A 26614-nucleotide genomic window follows, 5' to 3' on the forward strand; every position below is an offset into this window, starting at 1 on the left:
CTTAACTGACTGCGCCACCCAGGCGCCCCTCAATAGGTACATTTTAATGGGGCACCTGAGTGGCTCAGTTGGTTAAGTGTCTGACTTAAATTTAAAAAATAATAAAGTTATGCTTTAAGAAATGTTCACTAAAATAAAAAAAGAAATAACAAGTGTTAACAAGAATGTGAAGAAAAAGAAACCCTCATGTACTGTTGGTAAGAATATAAACTGGTACAACCACTGCGCAAAACAGTGTGGAGGTAGGGCACCTGGTGGCTCATTTGCTTCAGTTCCAACTCCTGATTTCAGTTCAGGTCATGATCTCACAGTGAGATCCAGCCCTGCATCTGGCTGGGCACTGGGCATTGATTCTGCTCAAGATGCTCCCTCTCCCTCTCTTTCTTCCTCCTCCTCTGTCCCTCCCCCACTCGCCCGTACTCACACTCTCACTGTCTCTCTCCAAAAAATTAATTAATTTTAAAAAAGTATGGAGGTTTCTCAGAATATTAAAAATAGAAATACCATACAATCCAGCAATTCCACTACTGGGTATTTGCCCAAAGAAAACAAAAAACACTAATTAAAAAGATATATCCACCTTTATGTTTACTGTACATTATTTACAATAGCCAAGATATGAAAGCAACTTGTGTCCATTAACAAATGAGTGGATAAAGAAAATGTACTATAGATAGATAGATAGATAGATAGATAGATGAAAAAAAGGAATCTTGCCATTTGTGACAACATGGATGGACCTGGAGGGTATTATACTAAGTGAAATAAGTCCGACTGAGAAAGACAAATACCATATGATTTCACTTACATGTAGAATTTAAAACAAAACAGATGAATAAATGGAAAGAATCAGATATATAAATACAGAGGACCGAATGTTGCCAGACAGGAGGGAGGTGGGGGGCAGGCAAAATGGGTGAAGGAGAATGGGAGATAGTGGCTTCCAGTAAGGAATGACTAAGTCATAGGAATAAAAGGTACAGCATAGGGAACATAGTCAATTGTATTAGGATAACACTGCATGGCGAGAGGCGGTAGCTACATTTGTGATGAGCATAGCATAATTATAGAGATGTGGAATCAGTATAATGTACACCTGAAACTAACATTGTGCCAACTATACTAAAAAAAAAAAGGGGGGGGGGGGGGCGGGGTGGCGCAGTCGGTTAAGCGTCTGACTTCAGCCAGGTCACGATCTCGCGGTCCGTGAGTTCGAGCCCCGCGTCAGGCTCTGGGCGGATGGCTCAGAGCCTGGAGCCTGTTTCTGATTCTGTGTCTCCCTCTCTCTCTGCCCCTCCCCTGTTCATGCTCTGTCTCTCTCTGTCCCAAAAAAAATAAATAAACGTTAAAAAAAAATTAAAAAAAAAATTCTATCAGTACTGATTTAATGCATTCAGATTTTATTCATGAAGTAAAGAAGGCCACGTAGGTATTTAACAGGGAAAATTCATGGTAAATATCCTATGAAAGATTCTGTTTTTAAACTTCTTCTTTTAACAAAATTATAAATGGGTTTAAATGTATATGGTGAGAATTGAGAAGTGAATAAAGAAGGAAGGTTTTTCCATGACAATGATACAAAAAAAATAATTCTTATTTTACTTTCCTCTTTTCTGCTCCCTGTTCCCAGTGAATGCATAATATTATACAAAATACTACCTGGCAAATTGGGGTCGGCATCTATGCTGTTATTAAACACATTTTAGCAAGAGTGAGTTTGAAGAGTTCATGTTTTACTTTGAGACCACCGTGTCACAGACATGCCTGTTGTGCAGTGACAGCGAGCTGCTAACACATAGCCCCCTCCCAACTCCAGTAGATATTTAAAAACGGGTCTGACTCTGAATGTGCTTTCTACATTTTGAGTATAGGAATAGTTGCCATCCAGTAAATTGAGTTGTTTTGTGTTCTCTGATTTAAAAAGTTAAGACTTTTTCACTCTGAGCAAAAGTTTAACACGTATGTTTATTTATTTTATTTTTATTTTGATGGGAGTGGGGAGGCAGGCAGAGGGAGAGCATCCCAAGCAGGCTCCATGCCCAGCATGGAGCCCTATTTGGGGCCCAATCTCACAACCCTGGGATCATGGTCTGAGCAGAAATCAAGAGTTAGACTCTTAACTGACTGAGCCACCCAGGTGCCCTAAGTTTAACACATATGTTTAAAGTGTAGATCCCATAAGTCTCAAGGTACTTTTTCATTTCTCTTTTAATAACGTCATTGACTCATTGGTTGTTCAGAAGCATGTCGGTTATTTTCTGCATATCTGTGATGCTACTGATTGTAGCCATCAATACAGAAATATAATTTCTTGTCCAGTAATATATACCTCAAAATATTGATATGAAAAAGAACCATACATGTTGAAGTCTCAAAGAATTGTTTATTGTTGCAACTCCAATCAAAGATACGACTTCAGTGAAAAACAAGTCTTATAATTAACTTCGTGACATACTTTGTGATGATCCTATTGTGTAGATTATAATTCTCACCCTGACGCCTAAATCATATTTTCTTGTTCATCGCCGTGATCTTGCATAAGTACAAACGTGTGATGCCAATAACCCCATCAGGGATACTCTGTTGATTATGGAGAATAATCAGAGCCCTTTGTATTCCCTTGTGACCTCATTCCTGCTTTTTTTTTTTTTCTCCCTAACCAAATAACCTGGCTCTTCCCTTCTCTCAAGTATTAGATCAATAATTGACTCATTCCAGTTACCTAACCAAACCACGTTGCTTCATACCTTTGTGCATTTATTTGAGCTCTTTTCTAATAATACTCCCACCCTGGCTTTATTTAGATTCTCTCACAGGGGCTTGGGCATAGGAACCAAGCACGAACTTGGTTTTTTGGAATTGAGTCTATGAACAGAGTTCCTATGAGGGAGAATGACTTCACGTTAAGAGAGGTAGATAACCTTAAGTATCAAAACCTTGGAAGGCACTGAACTATTCATTTAGCATTGATCATTTCATTTTGTTTCCCAGACTTCAGTCACTGGCATTCTTTAATGTCTTTACCATGTTCACCCAACTTCTATACACACTGTTTACTTGATATTTCTGTTTAAATTGACTCCCATTTTACTCACTAAATTTATCTTAATGGAAACTTTGCATCATTACTATAAATAGAAAATTTAGCATTATGTCCAAATACGCAAATTACACTTAAAAATAAATATAATGGGAGTTTAGCTTTAGCTAATGGCACAGTAGGTAATTAGGACAAATCCTCCCACTGAGAACAACAGGAAAAGCTAAACAAGATATTTTTAAAAGCTTGTTCCAATGCTTTGTAGATCTACCAAGGCATGGAAGATTTTAAAGGCAAGATCTGAAAGAATATGGGAAACTAGAGAGTTGATTCTCACACTTAGAGCCACTTATTTTTCTACAAATACTTGTTCTGAGATGATTAGGGCCCAGCAGAGCTTTCTAAATAGTTGCACATCAAAAGAGGAAAAAAAGAAATACGAATTTCAGGACTCGATAAAGAGGAAGACTAGCAAAAATGCAGACTTTTCGTTTGGACCACAATGCAAATGTAAACCAGAATATGCTAGTCCTCACAAGGACAGAATCCAGTTCTCAGCATCAAACTCTGGATCAGACTAGTGTCTCTCACCTGGGCACCGGCAGGAAGCCAACCTAAATATTTTCTAGAATAAAATATCATCCAGGTCCCCAAAATTATCTCTAACTATTTTCATACAAGTAATAGGTCATGGGGTAATAATCCAGAAGGAAAAAAAAAAAAGGGATCGAAAGAGCCATGGTTATCAAGCATAAACTTAAAAGTACTTATATTTATTTTTTTAATTATGTTTAAATATGAGTTATAAATGAGATTGTGGCTGAGAATTAGAAGATAGATACTATAACCATACCAAAACAAGATAACAGAAAGGATAAAAAAAAAAAACACAGAAATTCTGAATATAAATCTTGGATTAATGAAATTCCCTTTGGTTCCCAATTTACTGAAGTTTTTTGTTATGAATAGATACTATCTTTAATCAAATACCTATTCTTTATCTACTGAAGTTATTCTATGATATTTTCCCTTCATATTATTGGGATTTTCAGATTTTATATTTCTTCTGTCAGTTTTGTAAGCTTTTTTTTTATTAGCAATGTTTTTTTTTTATCTAAATTTTTAAATGTAATGGCTCTTCAAATTCTGTAGGATCTTTTGTAGACTCTGATTTTGGTGACTTGTACTTTCCCTCATTTTTCTTTTCCTCTTTTGCTTCTTTATAATTTCCTTGGGTTAATCTGCATTCTTTTTTCTATTTTCTTATATATATATATATTTTTTTTCTTTTATCACTGTCTGGATTATAAGAAACTTTGAATATTTAAACTACCTTAAGCCTCTTTTAACTAATATTATATACATGAAGGGTATTTTAATTTTCTGTATACTTTAAACCACAAAAGACATTTTTAACTACACTTGGTGGTTATACAGATTTCCATACACATTTACCCTTTCCTCTGCCTTTTATTCACTGTGGCATTTGGAACATTTCACTCTGAGACTCTGCTTTGGTCATGTTCTGCAGGTGGTGAACACAAGAGTTTTCATTTTTCTGAAAAAGCCATTATCTCACTTCTTTTTTGAAGTGAAGTAATTTGTGTTGAGTATATAAGTCTACTTGGTGATTATTTTTTTAATTAAGTTAGTTGGAAAGAGGGAGGTGGAGGGACAGAGAGAGAGAGATGGAGAGAGAGAGAGATGGTGATTATTTTTTAATGAGCCCTTTGAGAACTGGGGGGGGGGGGGGAGGAGAAAAGACGAAAGGAGGGTCATGCATCATGATGTAGAGCAGGAGCAACCTTAGAGAGCCCAGGATTGAACAAGGAGGCGGGATGACTGCAGGGAGCAAAGATGGCAACAATTAGCAGCAAGTGAGACCAGAGAGGCAGTTAGGACCAAATCATGTAAGGATTTAAGGATTTTTACCTTTAAGGTTTTTACTCTAAACAAAGTAGAAAGTCACTAGACAGTTTGGAACAAAGGAGTTTCATAAATTTACTTATAATTTTAGTCCAAATTATCTGTCCTCTATATTCAATGCTCAGCACAGAGAGGGAGTGGGGGTGAAAACTGAGATCCCATTCAGTAGCCCATTGTGACAATCTACATGTAATATGATCAAGACTTAGACTAAGATATCAGTGGAATTGGAAAAAAAATGTTCAGATGAATACCATAAAGATAGAGTCAAGAGTTTCCCTAATGGATTAAAATGTTTGCTGTGAGAGACAGAGAAAAATGAGAATAATTCTAAGTTTTCTACCTAAACAATATAAAGAGGGGATTTATATGGTAAAGGAGTAGGATAAGAGGGAAAAATCAGTGGTTCAGTTTGGATATAGAAAAGATAGAACAAAACTCTACTCTGAGGCTGAACAGATAGTAAAAGGTCAGTCAGGTCACACTTTTATAAAAAGATTTAGGTTGAAAATAAAAATAGCTTTAACCAGACTGATTTATAATAACCAAAGTTTTTACAAAATAGCTTGATTGTTACAACTTTAAATAGTGCTACAAATTATGTGAATCTAGAGAGATATCCTACTCAAATCATTACATGAATTCTAATAAGTACTTTATTTTTGAGGGACTTTTTTAATATCAACAGTGACTATTGTTTTTTAAAGAATGACTCTAAAATATTCTCTAAAACTTCCAACTGACTTTTAGTATTTGAAATCATTATTGAACATTTTTCTATTACAAAAAAACAATTCTCATGTTCCCTAAAACAGAACAAATATACAGAGATGTCGTGAACTTTTTACTTATATTTACATATGTATAATATTTGTGCATATATATATACATACATTTGTATAAAGATTAAATCAAAATGATAAAATCAATTCTATATATACACTATCTTATATATAAATAAGTTGAATCATGAATTAAGGCAAAAAATTAAAACTTGAAATAATATTGTCACTTAACATTGTGCAATGTAGCTATATACTGTGTGAAAATGTATTATACGTATTAAAAAGCAAAAGAAAAAAGTCTTAAATATAATAAGAAGAGAACTGATAGGTTAATGAAAACTGTGACCTTAAAGTATACAGTCACCTTTTCAAATTGGGAAGAGAATTATTGTTGAGCATCTAGTCACTTGTCCCAGAAAATCAAAGCTTATTTTTTCCTTACTTATGTTGTCTTTCAATTCTCATGAGTCTAATTTTGTGTTTTCATGCTGTCTTTTATTTGCTACTAGTTTGTTTTAAAGTAGAGTAATAAGAATTCTTCACTCTAAGAATAACTAGAATTTTCAATGTATCTTATGTTAAACTTTGCAGATTTATCTTAAATATATGTTGTTATGACTAATGGAGGAGCCAACACATCAAAGATTGTTTATGTTTTTGACCAAAATGTTCTGGCAATGCTTTTGAACAATGCCTTTCCTAGTTCTGACCCTAGATTCAGAAAAAAATGAGAGTGTTATGAGATCTTTTAAATTGGTGTTTCTCAAGTAATTAGATTAGTTCCTAAGAGGTAGAAAAAAAGGAGTTCCTAAGTGAGACATTCTTCAGATTTTATTGATTACTGATTTGTTAACTCAAAACAATTTGGAATCTCTGTTGGTTACCAAATACAGGATTTCAAAAAAAAGTACTTTAATCAAACAAGACATCAGCCTTCCTGACTTAATATAGGGTTGGTTTAAAAACTGGCCCCCATACACACAGGGCAAAGAGAGACTAAAGAAAGGGGCACCTGGGTGGCTTAGTCAGCTGAGCAACTGACTTCGGCTCAGGTCATGATCTCTCAGTCCATGAGTTCAAGCTCCACGTGAGGCTCTGTGTTGACAGCTCAGAGTCTGGAGCCTGCTTCGGATTCTGTGTCTCCCTCTCTCTGCCCCCTTCTTGCTCTCACTCTGTCTCTATCTCTCTCTCAAAAGTAAATAATAAACATTAAAAGAGAGAGAGAGAGACCAAAGAAAGAGGCAGACCACTCCAGATTGGTAGGTGTCAGGTTTAATTGGCAAGGGAATTTACATAAGAAGATTGTCTTGGGTGGCCATAAGATGAGTAGATCTCTGCCCCACCTGCCAGAATTTTAAAAGTTTATATAGATATCATGGGGCATTTGGGTGGTTCAGTCAGTAAGCATCCCACTCTTGATTTTGGCTCAGGTCATGATCTCACAGTCATGAGATCGAGCCCCACGTCAGGCTCTGCACTGACCTTGAAGCCTGCTTGGGATCCTCATTTCCCTTCTCTCTGCCCCTCCCTCACTCACTCTCTCTCAAAATAAAAACATAAACATTAAAAAAAATGTTTATATAGAAGTCTTAATGGGTTCAGTCACGTATTTAGTTCAGATGGTCTCAATGACACATTGCTCTCTTCAGTCTGTGCTCTTTTTTTTCATTTATTATTGAGAGACAAAGTGAGACAGAGCATGAGCAGGGGAGGGGCAGAGAGAGGGGGAGACACAGAATCCCAAGCAGGTTCCAGGCTCTGAGCTGTCAGCATGGAGCCCAATGCAGGGATTGAACTCACAAACCGTGAGATCATGACCTGAGCTGAAGGCAGACGCTTAACCAACTGAGCCACCCAGGTGCCCCTCTTAAGTCTGTGTTCTTGAAATGGTTCCCACTGTGGGAATGGTCATCAGAATGTACATCCCAAGCCAAGGGTTTGGGGAGAGGACCTTCTGATTGCCTGGGTCTAGCTTACAGGTCAACTGCTGGTCACATTTTCTCTGTGACGTCCTCCAATAGATATATGTGTTACCAATGTATACACATTTAATCATAATATGCTTTTAAGACTTGAAAAGAGGCATACTCATGCTCACATGCAAAGACTGATACTCTGTCTGTAATTTGATTATAAAAATGGTTTTGTTTCTGTACTTAATTGACTTATAATAATAATGTAATTTATACAAGGAAAGAAAAGAGAGCGCTAGCACTTAGAATGCTAGGGAATGGTGCCAGATTAGAGACTTAGACAATAAAAACACTCTAACATTCCAATATCTTTAAGCCTTTGGATACCTTACTCTAAACTATACAAGACCATCTGGCATTTCAGTCTCCTCGTGTGCAAGCCATTCTTGTGTCCATGTTTCAGTGAACCAGCCAGAGCCTTTTCCAATCCCTCACACTAAAATTTGTAATCCAGAATCTCTTGTAATTGGCTCTGTGTCAGTAAATTTAGCCTGATTCAACTATATATTCTTCCCTCATGATCTCAGAGCCATGTAGTCAATTCTAACACACATTCTCAATATTTCTGTTTGTATAAATTGGGGAAAAAATCCTACAGTTCTTTTGGTGTATACTGAACCTTCTCTTGGGTCAAAATCTCTATCTCAGCCTTTGGGAGGCATCTGTGAATTGAGTTTAATGATAGATTTATAATCAAAGAGGGCAGTAGGTGGTACATACTGAGGAGAATCAGTAGTGCCTTGTCAGGTAACTGCCTCAGGGAGGCCATTATTTTTTATTTTTATTTTTTGGCAAAGATAAAAGAACTGCTCTTCCGGGAAGAGAAGATTTGGCAGATTTTGAGGTTTGATGTACCCAGCGCTATAAGGAACTACTTATATGACCCCATTCCAATTTTTAGGATCTTATCCTTCCTAACCAATGCCCTCACTTTAGCAGAAGATGCCCTGCGTGTTTGGGAATTCAATTTGCATTGTAATTCATTCAGCTACAGGATGAAATTTTGAGCTTGATTTTCAGAAATCTCAGCTGTGCAACTGCAGTAGACAAGAGTTTCTTTCAGGGGAGATGCAAATGCTTTCAAGTGGCTTATGCAGATCTTGTGCTGAGAATTTGAAGCCCTGAGCTCATCCTTTTCTTTTTCTGCTGTTTCCAGCACAGTTAGGGGCAACCAATCAATCCCATGATACTTCTTAGTTTGACTAAAATGTCCTAAGGTAGCAAATACGTCATCACCCAGAAGCTTGTTTTCCACTGACATCTGATTGGAAGTATTCACTGGCAATATTTTACATATCTCTGTTACCACATCAAGTCCTGGACTGTCACTGCTCTCTTTACTACTGGAAATAGTGTCATTAGTGCCTTCAAAACTGTCACCTAGAGAACCATTTTCAGAAAACCCAGACCAATTCAGAAAACTCATCCTTTAGTTTCTTTTCCCCTAAACCCAACAACATTTGTATCAGTCAGGATTCAACCAATGAAAGAGAACCATTAAGAGGTACATAATATTAGATTTATTATAGGGGTTGATTTAGGCAGTTGTCAAGGCTGATAAAGTAAGTCAAAAATCTGTTGGTCACTATGTCCGGAAGGACAACCTGGAAGTCTTTGGCACATGCTGAAGTCACAGTCCATAGGTGGAATTTCTTCTTCTTCAGGGAAACCTCAGCTTTGCTTTTACAGCTTTTAAAAGCTTTTGCTTTTTCAACAGATTGAATCCACCCCCGTCATTTTATCTAGAATAACTCCCCTTTCTTAGAGTCAACCAATATCAACTTTAATCATATCTACAAAATACCTTCAGACCAATACCTGCATTAGTGTTTGACAACTGGGGACTATAGCCTAGCCAAGTTGACACATCAAAAGACCATCTTTTGCTTCTTTATTTTTTTAAAAAGATACAGCAGGTACTACTTTTCTAACTAAAATAATAAGTATATGACTGAAATATTTTCTATTTAAATGACAGTAGATATATTTAGACTGAAGGCTGTTTTCTTCTTTTTACTTACTTAAGCAGTAACATAATTGGATCCCTTTTCCTTCTCTCATTGACCTATTTGACCCATTGTCCCTACATTTGAACTTATCAAACACTGGTGATGAAGCACACATAGCAGTTCTTGGATGGCTTTCTGAATTAATACAGATTTCAAAGAATTTTCTTTCCCTAGAATGATAGGTTACACCCTGAGGGAATTTTACTTTTATGTCCCAGGAATGCCATGATCTTCTGTTACATCAAAGCCACTAGTCATTCCTTAATGTATTTTGATTCCTAAACTTTAAGTGAAAAGGAAGTTCATAATGTATATTGGTTAATGGACTAAATGACACATTAACTGTAAAAATAAAGGGGAGACACCTTGCCCTAGTTTCTGTAACAGCACAGGGATAGCCCAATTCTACACAGTTTGGTATTCAGTCCCTTCGTTGGCATGGGTTATTCCCATGACAGATTCAATTATGTTAAAGGCATAATGTGAGGTCCTTTTAACACATTTTATATCAGTTTTGCTCAGTAATCTTGTTTTGTCTCTGTCATGTTCTAAATAGTTCAGGAGAAAGACTTTAAACCACTATTCCCATTCACATTGTTTCATTTTCCAGGAAATCTCTAGGCTGTCTCTTTTCATTAGAAAAGAATTGACAAACCAGTCAACTAGCAATTTTAGTGTCCTTGGCAACAAACCAGGGTGGCTTCTTTTTAATAAAGACCCTAGAGAAAGTCATCTGTGTCCTGAAAACATTTATCTCAATTAATTTTTTTGAAAAAAAAAAATGCCAGTCTCATAATTGAATCACACTGGACAGAAATCTGATAAAAGCATAATGAGAACCAAATCACATTTAAAAGAATACATAATTTTAAAATATGGGGAAGACATTGCATAGGAATTAACAGAGAGGACCAACTTCTTTATTAGTGATTTATTAAATAGATAACAGATCTTTTTTTTTTCCTTAACCCGATAACTAGCTTTTTAGGTAATTCATATGTTTTTTTCTTTTATCATCTTCATCAAAAACTAAGAATAAGTTCTGAGGATCTATAGTTAGTAACATATTAATTATTATTGAATAATTAGTACTTATTAATCATTACTAACTCATACTTAATAATATGGTATAATATACTTGAAATCTACTGATAGTAGATCTTAAGAACTCTCACCACAAAAGAAACAAATTAACTATGTGAAGTGTTGGGTATGTTAATTATCTTGATCTTCGTAATCATTCTATAATAAGTATGTATATAGAATCAACACGGTATAGACTTTAAATATGTACAATTATATTTGTCAATTACTGCTCAATAAAGTTAAAAAAACTGAATGAGAAAGTTGTTCTGTATAGAATTACTTCCTTAGAATTATTGGATTAAAAACAAAATCTTGCATACACTTGACTTCAAAGTAATTATGGAAGGGAATTGTTTATATGCAGTTGGAGTATTTGTCCTCTCAGTCTGAAGCACTTGGGTGGAGCTTCCTGCCTATGAATGGTCTGAAGAGGTCTGAGCTAGTGTCTGTAAGGAGATATTATTCTTGTCTCTCTGAAACAGAAGATTCCCAGGCTGGGTGGAGTAAACCAGTATATTTATATAATTTTTTACAGTTTACAAACCATTTCCTTAAATTATCTTATTCATTTAAATCTCACAAAAATCCAATAAATTAGGTTTTATTACCTCTATTTTTAAAAAGAAGAATTTGAAACATTGAATGAATAATTGAGTCCCTTGCCCAACTTCACACAGCATTTAGCTACATTTCCGACTCTGAGTCTTATATATTTTTCTGTTAAAATGGCCTTAAACTCCCTGATGCTGTATCATGTGCAGTGCTTCTGTGTTAGGTGACTAGGGTTGCCATAACAAAATACTATACATTGGAAGGTTTAAATATCAGAAATTTACTTCTTACACAGTTCTGGAGGCTGAAAGTCCAAGATCAAGAAGTCATCATGGTTAGTTTCTGGTGATACCTCTCCTCCTGACTTGGAATAGGCCAACTTCTCACTATGTGTGTTCACACAGCCTTATTCTCTGAGCACTTGCAGAGAGAAAATGAGTTTCTTCTTATAAAAGCACCAGTCCTTTAGGATTAAGGCCATATTCATATTATCTCACTTAACCTGTATTGCCTCCCTCTAGGCCCAGTCTCCAAAAATAGTCACACTGGAGGCAGGGGGGCGGGGAGGGGGTAGGATTTCAACATATGAACTGTGGGAAGGAGCCCGATTCAGTCCCTAACAGAATCCTTCCAGAGAGATAAGAATCTATGTGTTTCATTTTATAGAAATTCATTTTATAGAAAAAGAAAGGGAGGTCCAAAGAGATAATTAACCCATTGATGTAAACAATCAAGTGCTGGTAGATTTGGGAATAAAGCTCTGTCTTCTTATTTTCATAACAGTGCTCTTCCCATTAAATAACCCATGTCTTATAATAGTGTCATTCATACGCAGTTCTACGGTACACACAAGGCAGAAGACGGTAGATTCACAATCATCACTTTGGAAGGGAATTCCAAGGAAACCAGCAAATTGGTCTAAGTTGTAAATTGATCTAAGCCAGTACGGGCCCTCATAACTTCCAGCTGCATTTTGGTATCATAGCATCTAATTTTTGTAGGTGGGAGCTAAGTGCCTTCTTTCAGACACACGCCAGGTATCAATGCAATCATTAGAATGAATTTTGTACACGTACAAATGTTTATTAGCAAATGGGAACTAAGAAAGTTATACAACCTGTTCCCTTAAGCTCAATAAAATCCCAGCTGTTTGTCCTTTTAAATGCTTAGCATGAGAGCTCCTCTGGAAGAAAATGTACCAATATGCTAGAAACAGGGGTCTGTTTCTCTGCTTGTAAGCAACAGACAACAAGAATCTTTTAAATTACTGACTGAATACCAGACTCTTTGGGAATAAAAAATCAGGAGCCATTGGAGCCACACAGACTGCTGACTTGCTATCCATGTGACAGCCAGTCCTTCTGTAGTGTTTCTAATTCACAAGCCTCGGCCCGTACTCACTTTTTAGTGAAGTCATTTTTGAAACAACTGTTAAGCTAACTAAATATCCTCTAATGTTGATTAGAGATAAATAAAGTTCAAGTCCCCTGACTATATGCAATCTTGAAAATCTCTTTCTTCATCACTCTGTTTTTAGCCCCACTAGCTTACTTACTCTTCCTTGAATATACCAATGGCATTTGAATGTATATAATTGGTAATGTTTTTCAGGAGAACCCTAACACATCCATATGTGTCCCAAGACTTTAGAAAACTGTAAAATGAAACAAATTTATATTACTCTTATACATCTACGATTGCACTAGGGCTCTTAAGGGAATCACTTTGTGACAACCCCCAGGTATATTATGTTATGAAGGGCTAGACACAAAAGAGAAACCCAAAAGCCAGTCACTTGGTTTAAGAAAAAGGCTATAATGATGATTTTTGGTCACCAGAGGGCACCACTCGCTCAGCAACTAGGTCTTTGATGCTAAGGCATTTTATTATTTGATACATTAAGATTCCTTCACTTATTCAGAAAACTTTCACTGAGCACTTACTATGGACAGAGCAAATTTCTAGGCTCTAGGGGATACCATAATGAATAAGAGAAATAAGGTCTCTACCACTGATCTTGTTTAGATGTCACTCAAAAACGATGAGTTGAAACAGCCTAAATCTGGTTAGAATTAAGACACAGATGGAAAGAAATCCCATGTTCATGGATTAGAAAACTTAATATTGTTAAAATGTCCATACTACCCAAAGCCATTGGATTGATTTCATGCGATCCCTATCAAAATTCTGATGACATGTTTTACAGAAATAGAAAAAATATTTCTAAAGTCCATATAGAACCACAAGGGACCAGGACAGGTAGATCAATCTTGAGAAAGAAGAACAAGTCCACAACTGCTCTTCAAAGGTGACGTCAAGAATACACAATGGAAAAAAAAAATAGTATCCTCAAGAAACGCTGCCAGGAAAACTGAATATCCAAAGTCAAAAGAATAAAATTGGACCTGTATTGTACACCACACGCACAAAAATAAACTCAAGATGGATTAAAGACTTAAACATAAGACCTGAAAATTTAAAATTTCCAGAAGAAAATATAAGGGGAATCTTCATGGTGTTGGTCTTGACAGTGATTTCACTGATGCAACCCTAAAAACACAGGCAGCGGGGCACCTGGGTGGCTCAGTAGGTCAAGTGTGTAACTTTGGCTCAGGTCATGATCTCACGGTTCGTGGGTTCAACCCCCATGTCAGGCTCTGTGCTGACAGCCTGGAACCTGGAGCCTGCTTCGTATTCAGTGTCTCCCTCTCTCTCTCTGCCCCTCTCCTGCTCACTCTCTGTCTCTCAAAAATGAATAAACGTTAAAAACAATTAAAAAAAAAAACCTTAAAAACAGAAGTACCATGTGATTGATCCAGCAATCTCACTTCTGGGTATATATCCAAAGCAACTGAAATCAGAATCTCAAGTAGATATTAGCACTCCTATGTTCATTGCAGCTCTGTTCATAGTCAAGATGTAGAAACAACCTAAATGTCCATCATTAGATTGATTAATGGGTAAGGAAAACGTGGCATATACATATAATGGAATACTGTGCAGCCTTAAAAAGGAAGAAAATTCTGCAGTATGTAACAGCATGGGCATACCTTGAGGACAGTATGCTAAGTGAATTAAGCCAGTCACAGAAACACAAATACTGCATGATTCCACATATATGAAGTATCTAAAGTAGTCAAATTCAAAGAATCAAAAAGTGAAATGTTTGTTGCCAGAGGTTTGAAAGAGGGAGAAATGGGAAATTACTATAAAACAGGCATAAGTTTCGGACAAGCAAGATGAATTAGCTCAGAGATCTGCTATACAACATTGTACCAATAGTCAATAATCACATATTGTCCACTTAAAATTTATTAAATGGGCAAATCTCTTATTAAATGTTCTTACCACAAGAAAATAAAATCAAACAGAAATAATTAAATCCTGGGGAGTAAGAAGTCTACCGTGTGCCATATATGGGTTGGGGAGTCAGTAGTAGCCAAGACAAGGTGAGAAGGTGGTCTTATGTTTCATTAAATTTGCACTATAGTAGGGAACAAAAAAATATAATTTTTATGTCTGATTATGATCAGTGATAAAATGGTAAATAAAATACAAAGTGATGTCACAGTACACAGTAGGGTAAAAATTATTTTTTAGAGTCTAGGAAAAAGTTTTCTGAGGAAGGAGAATGTAAAGATGAATAGACATCACTTGGGGAAAAAAAATCTCTAGAAGACACTCTAGAGAAAAGTAACTGGGAAAAAAACAAAATCAAAGCAAAGAAACAAACAAAAACTCACTTGAAGATGGCATGATATAGGAATGAAAAACTGTTTAATCACAAAGATGAACTGGTATAGGAAAGTGACTGCATAAGAAGCTATACTAATTTTCTTTTCTTTGTGGTGTTCTGGAATGTATCTGCTAACCTGATGCCTGATCCAGAGCAACCTCAAACTTACAACAGCCCCAGGACCAGGCTAGAGCCATAAAACTTTGGGATAAGACTTGAAATGTCGCTTGCTAAAACATAGTAAACATCACTGGGTTTAATTAGAGTGAGACTAGCTTAGGACCTGTAATAAGTAAATAACAATACATGTGACTCATAAACTGCCAATAAATTAGAAAATATGCTAAAATTCCAGAACAAAAGATGCATCACAACACTACAAAATCAAAATTACTTCCGTTTTAAGTAAGAATGACAATTTGTAACCTCAGAGTACTGGAGATTAGGGGGGAAAGCCAATAGGAAACCAAGGTATTCTCATGAACTTCAGAAAATGAGAGATCAGAGACGTTAGGTATATTTGAGAGTGCTTCATGAACAAAACAATTAAATTTGCTATATTTTTACTTCTTTTTATTGCCCTGAGAAATCACCCCCTCTCAAACATGAAAGTGTTTATTATAAATAAAATATATTATTAAACTTATGTATATATTTTCACCTGGCTTCCTAGAAAAATGATTTGAGAACTAGATGAAATGAAAAGAAAAAATTAAAGAAAATACAACAAAAAAGGACTTATGAGGGCTCACTAAGAAGATAAAAGAATGCCAAAACAGAGACAGGGAAAATAGAATAGTAGTACATGTAATTGTTTACTGTAATTAGTAACCATCTATTGAAGAGCTACGAAGTACCAAACATTGGATTAGACTCCAAAAATGAAATAATGAAAATATATACTTTGTAAAGTAATAATATTGGCATCTTATGTTTAGGATGTCCTGGGCTTGATTGGGGCAAGAAATATAAAAATAATTGCAATGCAACATGGTAAATTCTATAATCTAGGAGAACACAATCTAAAGTCAAGTGTGAGAAAAGACTAAAACAGAATAATAAGCAGTTTGATAGCTGCCATTGTTTTTATTTTTTCAGTATTTCTTCTCCCTCCTTTTTCTGGTGACGGGGGCCCCCCCCCCCCAGCTCCTGCCCTTTTTTCTGGGAAAAACTATTACATGTGATTCTGTGGAGCCATAGGGACATTCCTGTGACCTAGTTCTGGCTCTGTGGAGCCTGGACCAGAGTAGTTTGTTCTAAATATCACGTGATCCAAGTCAAACAAATATGCCTTTTGTGGACCTTTCTTTAAGGAGTATTTGGAAAGATTATCCCTCCACTGTGGTTAGTAAGTTTGAAAGATATGAATGCAGGCTTTCTGGTAGCCAGTTTACAAACCACCAGAACAGAAGAGATAACAAAAGATATAGAATCTGAAGGAGACCCAGGATCTAGCCACCCCTCCCACTTGCAAGTAAAGATAATTCTGAATTATACAGAGGATGTAAAAAATGTTACAATTGGTATATACATTAGATACACATTTTATACATTAGAAAAAGAAAAATCATCTTGAATTACAATCTTGAATATTTATAAAGGAATAATGAGGTCATAATTTCTTCATGCAAAAGCAGACTTGTCTAACAAATGTTGATTATTTTTGCCTTCTTGATTATCTTAGATGTAAAATAGCTCAGAAACATGGAAGAGAAAAGCAAGTTTATGAGATATTAGATTACAGGACTTCGGAGATGATTCAAACAACATAATGGCTTGTGTTGGATTCTGAGCTCATGAATTGGTCAGGAAGACAAAAATACACACAGGAAATGAGGTGGATTAGTGAGTAAGGAAAGAGAATCTAATTTAAAACTGATTGTAAAATTTACTTATTAACAATTTAAGACACTACACATTCACTTATAAGTATCTTAATAGACTACAAAATGAAAGAGAATTTATGAAGTGTTTAGCTCACAGCATAAAGCTGCTGGAGTTGACAAGTTCATTTTTAATATTTGATTTGAAAATCATGGGCACAGCAGTAGCAAGTTAAAATGCAAATTAAATTTTTCAGGAAACAGGAGAGATGCACATTTTAATTGAATTTCCCATGAATAAAAGGTTATAAAGTCCCCACTGGAGGGAAAGCATCATTGTTTCACAGCCTGAATTTTACTTTGGTTTGGGAGGAAGTCAATGTTCTTCTCTCTCTCTCTCTTTTTTTTTTTTTTTTTTATTTTGTGCTCCAGTTTGCATTAAGAATGCCCCCTGCTGTCTCAGGGTATTGTCAGAAGAACTAGCAGGACATAAGTTTTATTTTAAAAGCAGTCAGTTAGTGACAAAGGAGGCTAAGTAAATGAGTTCCAAGTGATGGGATAGAAAGTGAATACCTTTGTAAAAGCAGTTTGCTCAAGGACACTGGCCCAGGTAACACTGGGCTTGGGTTTGCATAGCAATGCAGTGTGCATATGGTTTTTTTTTTTTTTTTTTTTTTTTTCCCTGAGAGATCTCAGGGAGCCTAAACTAAAATTTAAATCCCTTGTTTCTTGGCCAGCCAAAAGTAACTAGCCTTTTCTCCTGACATACATGCAGCTCTTCACAGCTTCATATTCAACCTTAAGACAAATAAAGAAGGTAAAAAAAAAAAAAAAATGCTATTCCCAGTTCTAGTAATGTTTTAATGAACTACCATATTCTCTCCATAAGAGACCTAGAGGCTCTTGTGTTACAGGCTCTCATGTAATTTCTGATGCTGTGTCTATTATCACAGTAAACATACAGATGCATAAGTTTGTTAAGAAAAGAGCAGTAGAAGGGGAAAAAAAGGCATCAGGGATTAAATTTTGAAAAGGAACAGATTGCCATGCTCTTTTATTGATGACAGTGATGAGATTTCAGAGTTAATGTCCCAAAGCAATGTCAACAGAGCAGCCCACAGGATAGGCGACAGGGGAGTGGTGTGGCTTCGGTCCAGGGTGCAGGGCTGTCATGTTGCATCTGTGTGAAGTCACTCCAGGTCCTTGCAAAGCTGGTCACTACAGTGGCAGCTGGAACAAGAAATAAGTGAGGCTGAGAGACTCTGAAGCAATGCAGAAGAGATGTCTGATACACAGTGACTGATGGAAAATTCAGATCCAAATTCGTAGGTAACCAGTGCGGAGAAATATGCCACGCATTTTGTATATTAACTCCATCTGTTTTTAATTTATTTTTTTGTACCTTTGCACAAACTTGCTCAATTTTTTGTTTGTCCTTGAGGCAAGCAGTGGTCTGCAACTAAAACTAGACGTATAACACCAAGAAAGGAAAGGAAAGAAAAACACTACTGATAAATACTATACTGTATTATAGTATGTAAAGGGCAGGCAAAATTCAGTGTTGTATATGGTAAACAAAGAGAAAATTTTACATTTTGATATATTTGAGATATTTGGAATTCTCCCCACACAAACTTCTGTCATCAGGAGCTTCCTTCCCCTCTTATAGTCAAGGATATTAATATACTGAAAACACCTTTCAGCTTTTACCTTTATATTTCTATTTTAGAAACTGAATCATTTTACTACTTGTGAAATATTATTGAAGTTTTTATTATATGTGTATATGAGGATATGAGTATAAAACTTATGGATACAAATAACATATCCACAGGGAAGGAGATTACATAAACTTTATTCCTTACTACTCTGATAAAACATGAAGTTGATGTTTGTATCATTTATTCTAATTGGCCTAATGCATATCTTAATGTATTACATTAAATAGAAAACCAGTTGCACTTAAATAATGGAACTGTCCTCATTAACAATGATCCAGAGAAGAAATTACATTTCATCAATTAGTTCTGCAGTTATTCCTAGGAAATGTAAGCTATTGCTGTGTGGGATTTTTTGCATATTTAAATATTTATGATTGGTTTATAAATATTTATACTACAATAATTTTGTGGATTAAAAGCAAATGAAAACCTACTATAAATGGATACTAGGATTGACAATTAAGTGAACGGATGGTGGGTGGTAGGTGCCAGGTTTCTTGCTGTTGTAGTAGAAGGTAACAGATAAGCAAGGAGAAAGGGCTAGAATGATCCATGTAGTACTGTATTAGAGTTGGACACAGTAGAATGAACCTATTTAGCTGAACATAGATTCAAATGGTTACATATGGAAATATGTATAGATATGTGTATATACATAGGATAGTATATACACACGTTGTGTCCTTTCTCCCTCAGCTAGAAGCAACTCAATAGCACTGAGCACAACTGGTGACCTATCCTGGTTGCTAAAAGCATTCTCAAGGAAAGGATCCAGGGCTCCTGGAGTTCTTGGAGAAAGGGTTGATAATCACACTGGGGCAGGAATTATACAAGATGAGACTGGAGCATTTTGTGGTGTCAGAGAGTGTAAGGAAATGCTAATTTCTTTAAAGTTTTTTTAATGTTTTTTTTTTTTTTTATTTTGAGAGAGAGAAAGAGAGAGAGAGAGAGGGAGAGAGCATGAGTGGGGGAGGGGCAGAGAGAGAGAGAAAGAAAATCCCAAGCAGGCTCCATGCTGCCAGTGTGGAGCCCAATGCAGGGCTTGAACCTGGGAACTGTGAGATCATAATCTGAGCTGAAATCAAGAGTCAGATGCTTAACCGACCTAGCCACCCAGGCACCCAAGGAAATGCTAATTTTTTTTAATAAAAAGCAAAACCTTTGATGGGAGTATGTTAAAGGGACATAGGAGTCAAATGAAAAAGCTTCAAATGGCAAAAGCTGAGCAACAAAACACAGTCGTATTCGATTATAACCCTAAGTACAAAGTAGGTATCCATGAGTTCCATACTAATATAAATAAATAAGACTATAATTCCACACTTTAAGTGTTATGGGTTGAATTGTGTCCCCAAAACTTCGTATGGTAAGGTGCTAGCTCCCAATACCTCAGAATTTGACTTTATTTGGGAGTAGAGTCGTTGTAAATGTAATTAAGATGAGATTCTACTGGAGTAGGGTGGGCTTCTAATCTAACATGACTAGTGTCCTTTCAAAATCAGGAAAATTGGACAAGATACAAACACAGGAGAAAACTGAACATGAAGGAAGACATGTGGACAATAATCATAGAGCAAATTCTCCTTCATCGCCCTCAAAGGAGGACACCTTGCTTAATCTTGGACTTTCTTTCCTCCAGAACTTTGAAACATTATATTTATGATATTTAAGCCAACCAGTTAGTGGTAGTTTGTTATAACAGCCCTAGCAACCTAATACAGTGACTTCCATTCAAAGTGTAAGAGTATGGAAAGAGAAAAAAGAGTAACTTTACAGTGGAGAACCCTGACAAACACTGTCTCAGCCAGGTGATGAGGGTTGCCATCAACAGTTTTAAGTCACACTGATCATATTTACCCTTAATATGATGTGATGAAAAGTACACTTAGTCATCCTCACAAAATCCTATAACCCCACTCTACTCCTAAGAAAAATGTCAGACAAGTCCCAATTAGGGACATTCTACAAAATACCTACGGGCGCCTGGATGGCTAAGTCTGTTGGCGACCAATTTCGGCTCAGGTTATGATCTCACAGCTCCTGAATTCGAGCCTTGCATCGGGCTCTGTGCTGACAGCTCAGAGCCTGGAACCTTCTTCAGATTCTGTGTCCCTCTCTCTGCCCTCCCCTGCTCACATTCTGTCTCTCTCTCTCTATCTCAAAAGCAAATAAACATTAAAGAAAAAAAAAAAAAACCTAACCAGTATTTTCCCAGATTATCAAAGTCATCAAAATCAGGGAAAGTTGGAGGGACTGTCAAAGCCAAGAGGAGCCTGAGCAGACATGATGACTAAATATAATGTGGTGTTCTGAATGGAATCCAAGAACAAAAAAAGGGCATCAGGTTGAAAGTAAGGAAGTTTGAATAACTTATGCACTTTAGTTAATAATATATCAATATGAATTATAACAAGTCTATCATATAAGATGTTGATAATAGGGAAAAACTGGGTATGGGTTATATAAGAAATCTCTGTATTCTCAACTTTTATATAAATCCAAAACTGTTCAAAAATAAAATGTTTATTTAAAAAATAAATGAAAGAAATGGATCAGTCTCACATCTGGTAACATCCTTAAAATGCATAAAACAAAGTAATGTGAAATACAGGTATATTTTACATGAAATTCAGTTCGCAATAATTCCCAACATGGTTATAAAAGCTAAAATGCACATTAAATAAAAAATAGTGTGATCATAAATTATTGACATAAATTGTTCAGTTCAGTGATGCAGAATGTATATTTCAAGCACAATCTCCAACAGTTTTTAATCCTTTCAAAACTATACCTAATAAATTGTTTTCCCTGTCAGTTTATGAGGAATCATAATATTCTTTGATGTATTATTCTCAGACAGTCACATAAACAACTTGTGGTTCATTTCAGTTGAACAATTTTTTTTATGTTCTGCAGTAATGACTTAAAGGAGCAGAGTCAAGATTTATCAGTAATCTTTTTATCTTTTGTATTATAAGCAAAATCAAACGTGTCTAGGGATTTGGGGCAGACTTGCTCTGTCATTCCTTTCCTTGTCAATTTCAAGTTATCACTTCTTAAAATGAACAGAAGTCAAGTAGACCATTTGGAAAAACATCTGAGGCAATGAAATACTGAGTCGTGTGTGGCATATTAATTTTCCCAATAGGACAGCACTTCTTTTTTTCTTTCATTTTTAGCTTCTCCTCTATGTGTGGAGACATTAAGATCTACTCTTGGGGCACTTGGATGGCTCAGTCGGTTAAGCATCTCCAACTGTTGATTTCAACTCAGGTCGTTATCTCATGGTTCATGAGATCAAGCCCTGCATCAGGCTGCAGGCTGATGGTGTGGAGTCTGATTGGGGTTTTCTCCCTCCTTCTCTCTTTGTCCCTCCCCCCGCTTGTGCTTTCTCTCAAAATAAATAAACATTAAAAAAAAAAAAAAAGATCTACTCTCTCTTAGCAACTTTCAAGTATATAATATAATCACTATGTTGTACGTTACATCCCCAAACCTTATTTATCTTATAAGTGAAAGTTCATATCCTCTCACCGACATTCTCTCCATTTCCTCCACTGCCAATCCTTGGCAACCACCATTCAACTCTCCATTTCTAAGTTCAGCTTTTATCCCCTGCTTTTTGTAAGTTCATGTTATGTCACTTCAGATTTACAAAAGACCTACATTAGTACCTGTTTTCACTAACTGCAAGAAATATGAAGAGGATTTTCGTTTTTACCAAAAAAAAGTGAAAAGCAAAACCTGGGTTCAGTATTTGTTTTGCAAGGAGCCACATTGGGGGCTTGGCTGAGCAGTGAGAGGGATCCACCAAGCTCCTTCCTGGGAACCTCAGTCAACATCTCAGCATCAAGCCACCATAGCTTTGAACTGTGTCTGTGAGCATCTGTGCTTTATCTCAGTTTATTTTGTGCATCTATTTGCAGGATTTATCTGAAGGTATCAGGAAAGCCTAAGAGAGATTAGTTTTTAGGTCTGGGAATGCTCAAAATTTTTCCATATGAATTAATGATAATCACTTCTTCACTTTATGCTGCTTTAGTTTATGAATGTATCATAAGAATACATTCGGATGGCAGGGGAAACCTATATAAGTTAGATCATGTAATATTTGTCTTTTGCTGTCTGCCTCATTTCACTTAGCATGATGCCCTCAAGACCCATCTGTTTTGTCACAAATGGCAGGATTTCCTTCTTTTTTAATGCTGAATCGTATTCCATTATACACAAATGAACACACATACAAAATACACATACACACTACATTTTCTTTATCCATTCAGGTTGCTTTCATGTCTTGGCTATTGTGAACAAGGCTGTAGTGAATGGGGACGGTACAGATATCTCTTCAAGATAGGGACAATAATTCTTAAAAAGAGATTATAAATACTTTTACTGAAAATTCTGTGGGAATAAATAATTGCCGTCTTCTTCCCACTTTATTCATAATCAGCGTTCTTTTTTTTTAAGTTTATTTATTTTGAGAGAGAGAGCGGTGTGAGCAGGGGAGGGGCAGAGAGAGAGAGGAGAGATTGAATCCCAAGTGGGTTCTGTGCTGTTAGCACAGAACCCAAAGTGGGACTGGATCTCACAAACCCTGAGATCATGGCCACCCAGGTGCCCCAGCATTCATTTCTTGTTGATGAATCAACCCAAGTTAAACCAGTGGAAAATGTGTCAATTTGAATGTTTTGGAATAAGAGAGTTATTATAGGAAGTAGACCTTAGACAATTGTTGGAAAATATAGATCCAGAAAAGGGGTTGGATCAGAGGTTGAGTCACCAACCAGTAAATCAGAGAAACTACGTACTACCAGTGATAGATTAGAACCATAAAAGGTGAGCTTGTGGAGAAGCCTATGAGAAGCCATTGCTTCTAAATAGCTATTGAATCAATGAGTCCACGGCCAAGTGCCTGGGGAGAGCCAAGGTCACTGTTGGCCTTGGCCAGGAGTCTGGAGACCTCATTGGATAAAGAGCAAGCACCTAAGTGAATGCCTGTCACCATATATGATTGGGAACAGACCTTCAGAGAATAATAGATGCTGCTTTATTTCTGCATTCCAAGTGCACATATGTCATTTTGATGAACTCTAATTTGAAAGAATATAAGGAAATATAGCTCCTGGCCTAATGAAGTTCACTACAGTAAATGTCATATGTATACTCTGTCCCTGTAAAAAATTAGATAAAGCTATGAAGTGTGTCTGTGCTTAAAATATTAGTTTATGTATGTTCAGGATATTAGAACACATCTTTGGCTTTTTTAAAAGGTTTTGGATTCTAGTTAGTTAACATACTGTGTTATATTAGTTTCAGGTGTATCATATAGTAATTCAACAATTCCATACATTACCCTGTGCTCATTATGACAAGTGCAGTCCTTAATCTTCATCATCTATTTAACTCTTCCCCCCACCCCCTTTCCCTGTGGTAACCATCAGTTTATTCTTTATAATTAAGAGTCTGTTTTTTTTTTTGTCTCTTTGTCTCTTATTTTTTTCCTTTTGCTTATTTGTTTTGTTTCTTAAATTCCATATATGAGTGGAATCATATGGTATTTGTCTTACTCTGACTGACTTATTTTGCTGAGTATTGTATTCTCTAGCTCCATCCATGTTGTTTCAAATAGCAAGATTTTATTCTTTTTATGGCTTAATAATATTCCATTATATATATAAATATATAAAACTTCTTATCCATTCATCTATCAATGGATACTTGAGCTTTTCCATATCTTGGACATTGAAAATAATGCTGCTATAAACATAAAGGTGCATGTATCCCTTTTAATTAGTGTTCTTGTATTCTCTGGATAAACACTCAGTAGTGTGATTGATTGTTGGATCATAAGGTAGTTCTATTTTCAATTTTTTGAGGAATCTCCCTACTGTTTTCCAAAGTGGCTGCACCAATTTGCATTCCCACCAACAGTGTAAGAGGTTTCCCCTTTCTCCACATCTTTGTCAGTACCTCTTGTTTCTTGTGTTGTTGATTTTAGCCATTCTGACAGGTGCGAGGTGATATATCATTGTAGTTTCGATTTGCATTTTCCTGATGATAAGTGATGATGAGCATCTTTTCATGTGTCTGTTGGCCATCCAGATATCTTCTTTGGACAAAGATGGCACAAAGAAATCAGATGTTCCATGCTCATGGATTGGAAGGACAAATATAGTTAAAATGTCTATATTACCTGAAGCAATCTACACATTTAATGCAATCTCTATCAAAACACCAATAGCATTTTTCACAGAAGTAGAACAAACAATCCTAAAATTTGTGTGGAACTACAAAAGACCCCAAATTGCCAAAGAAAACTTGAAAAAGAAATGCAAAGCATCATATTCTGGACTTCAAGTCATATTACAAAGCTATAGTAATCAAAACAATATGGTCCTGGCAAAAAAATAGACACATAGATCAATGAAACAGAATAGAAAATCCAGAAATAAACCCATAATTATATGGTCAATTAGTTTTTGACAAAGCAGGAAAGAATATCCTGTGGAAAAAAGAGAGTCCCTTCAACAAATGGTGTTGGGAAAACCAGACAGCAACATGCAGAAGAATGAAACTAGACCATTTTCTTACACCATACACAAAAATAAGCTCAAAATGGACTAAAGGCCAAAATGTGAGGCAATAAAAATCCTAGAAAAGAACACAGGTAGTAATTTTCCTGACATTGGCTATAGCCAACTTCTTTCTAGGTACATCTCCTGGGGCAAGGAAGAAAATAAAAAATAAATTATTAGGACTACATCAAAATAAAAAGCTTCTTGTTGGAATGAGCACTGGGTTTTATACATAAGTGATGAATCACTAAATTCTATTCCTGAAACCATTACTACAGTATATGTTAACTAACTTGGATTTAAATTTAAATAAATAAATAAAGTTAGTAAATAAAAAAAATAAAAATAAATAAAAAGCTTCTGTAAAGTGAAGGAAACAATCAACAAAACTAAAAGGCAAACTATGGAATGGGAGAAGATATTTGAAAATGACATATCTGATTAAATATACATCTAAAATATATGCAAACTATATAAACAAAATATGCAGTATATAAATATATAAAAATATCAACACTCAAAAACAAATAATCCAATTTTAAAATGGGCAGAACACATAAACAGACATCTTTGGCCTTTTAAGTACCAGAATACATCCTCTTTTAGACAACTGAATGGACCTAGATAATGTTATGTTTAGTGAGGATCATACACGTTGAGATCTCACAATACTGCCGTTTCATGAATGTTCTCATCAAAAAGGTAAGAAAGAAAATAAGAAACACTACTGGAACTTCTATGACCATGTGAATGAGTGAAATCAGCAGATATACCTGTGGACAAAATACTATTATGTAGTGGAAATGTCTATGGATAGATCAGAGGACACGAAGGCAAATTAGTAGCCTGCAGTTAGCAGTGGAGGGCTGAGGAAGTCCCAGAACACAAACTGGTATCGTCGGAGACAACATCAACAGTGTGTAAATGCTATGACTATGTTGATCATCATAGACTTCAGATAGGCTGTGACTGCAGCTTAGCTCCTTTACTTCCTGGTTACGGGACCCTGATCAGTCCTGCTAATCCTTACTTTTTTCATTCTAGAATTGTATAAAACTTGCCAAAAGAGAAACTATCTCAAAAGTTGTTATTAAGAAGAATAATAAATGTTTGTAAAACCCCAGCACACGATGTCCAGCACGGAGTAAGTCCTCCATAAACATAAGCTCAGTGCAGGCAGGAATTTTTATCTGCTTTGTTCATTAGTAAATCCTCAGCATCAGGCACTTAGTCAGCCTTTAAGATACTTAATTAATTAATGGCATCTGCTTGTATTGCTGTTTTGTATTTGTTGTGAATGTGAGGTGATGAGGTGGACAATATTCCTAAGGACAGATATCACATGTTTTTAAATCTTCAACCCACCTAGGTGTTTAAAGGAGTTT

At 35.9% G+C, this 26614-nt stretch overlaps 2 long non-coding RNA genes across 2 annotated transcripts; one reads left to right on the top strand and one right to left on the bottom strand.

Annotated features, from left to right (window-relative positions):
• The first annotated feature begins 385 nt into the window (after nt 1-385).
• On the top strand, nt 386-24131 carry LOC121033069 (uncharacterized). The gene is made up of 3 exons (XR_005791692.1): nt 386-397; nt 18014-18018; nt 23939-24131. It is a non-coding gene; the product is annotated as an uncharacterized LOC121033069 (long non-coding RNA).
• LOC121033023 (uncharacterized) lies at nt 17950-24673 on the bottom strand. Its single transcript, XR_005791661.1, has 2 exons — nt 24625-24673; nt 17950-18160 (listed from the first exon to the last, which is right to left on the bottom strand). It is a non-coding gene; the product is annotated as an uncharacterized LOC121033023 (long non-coding RNA).
• Between the last annotated feature and the right edge of the window lie 1941 nt (nt 24674-26614).

Source organism: Herpailurus yagouaroundi, unplaced genomic scaffold, assembly GCF_014898765.1.
Source record: "Herpailurus yagouaroundi ecotype Mexico unplaced genomic scaffold, PumYag 28, whole genome shotgun sequence".
In the NCBI taxonomy this organism is placed as follows: Eukaryota; Metazoa; Chordata; class Mammalia; order Carnivora; family Felidae; genus Herpailurus; species Herpailurus yagouaroundi.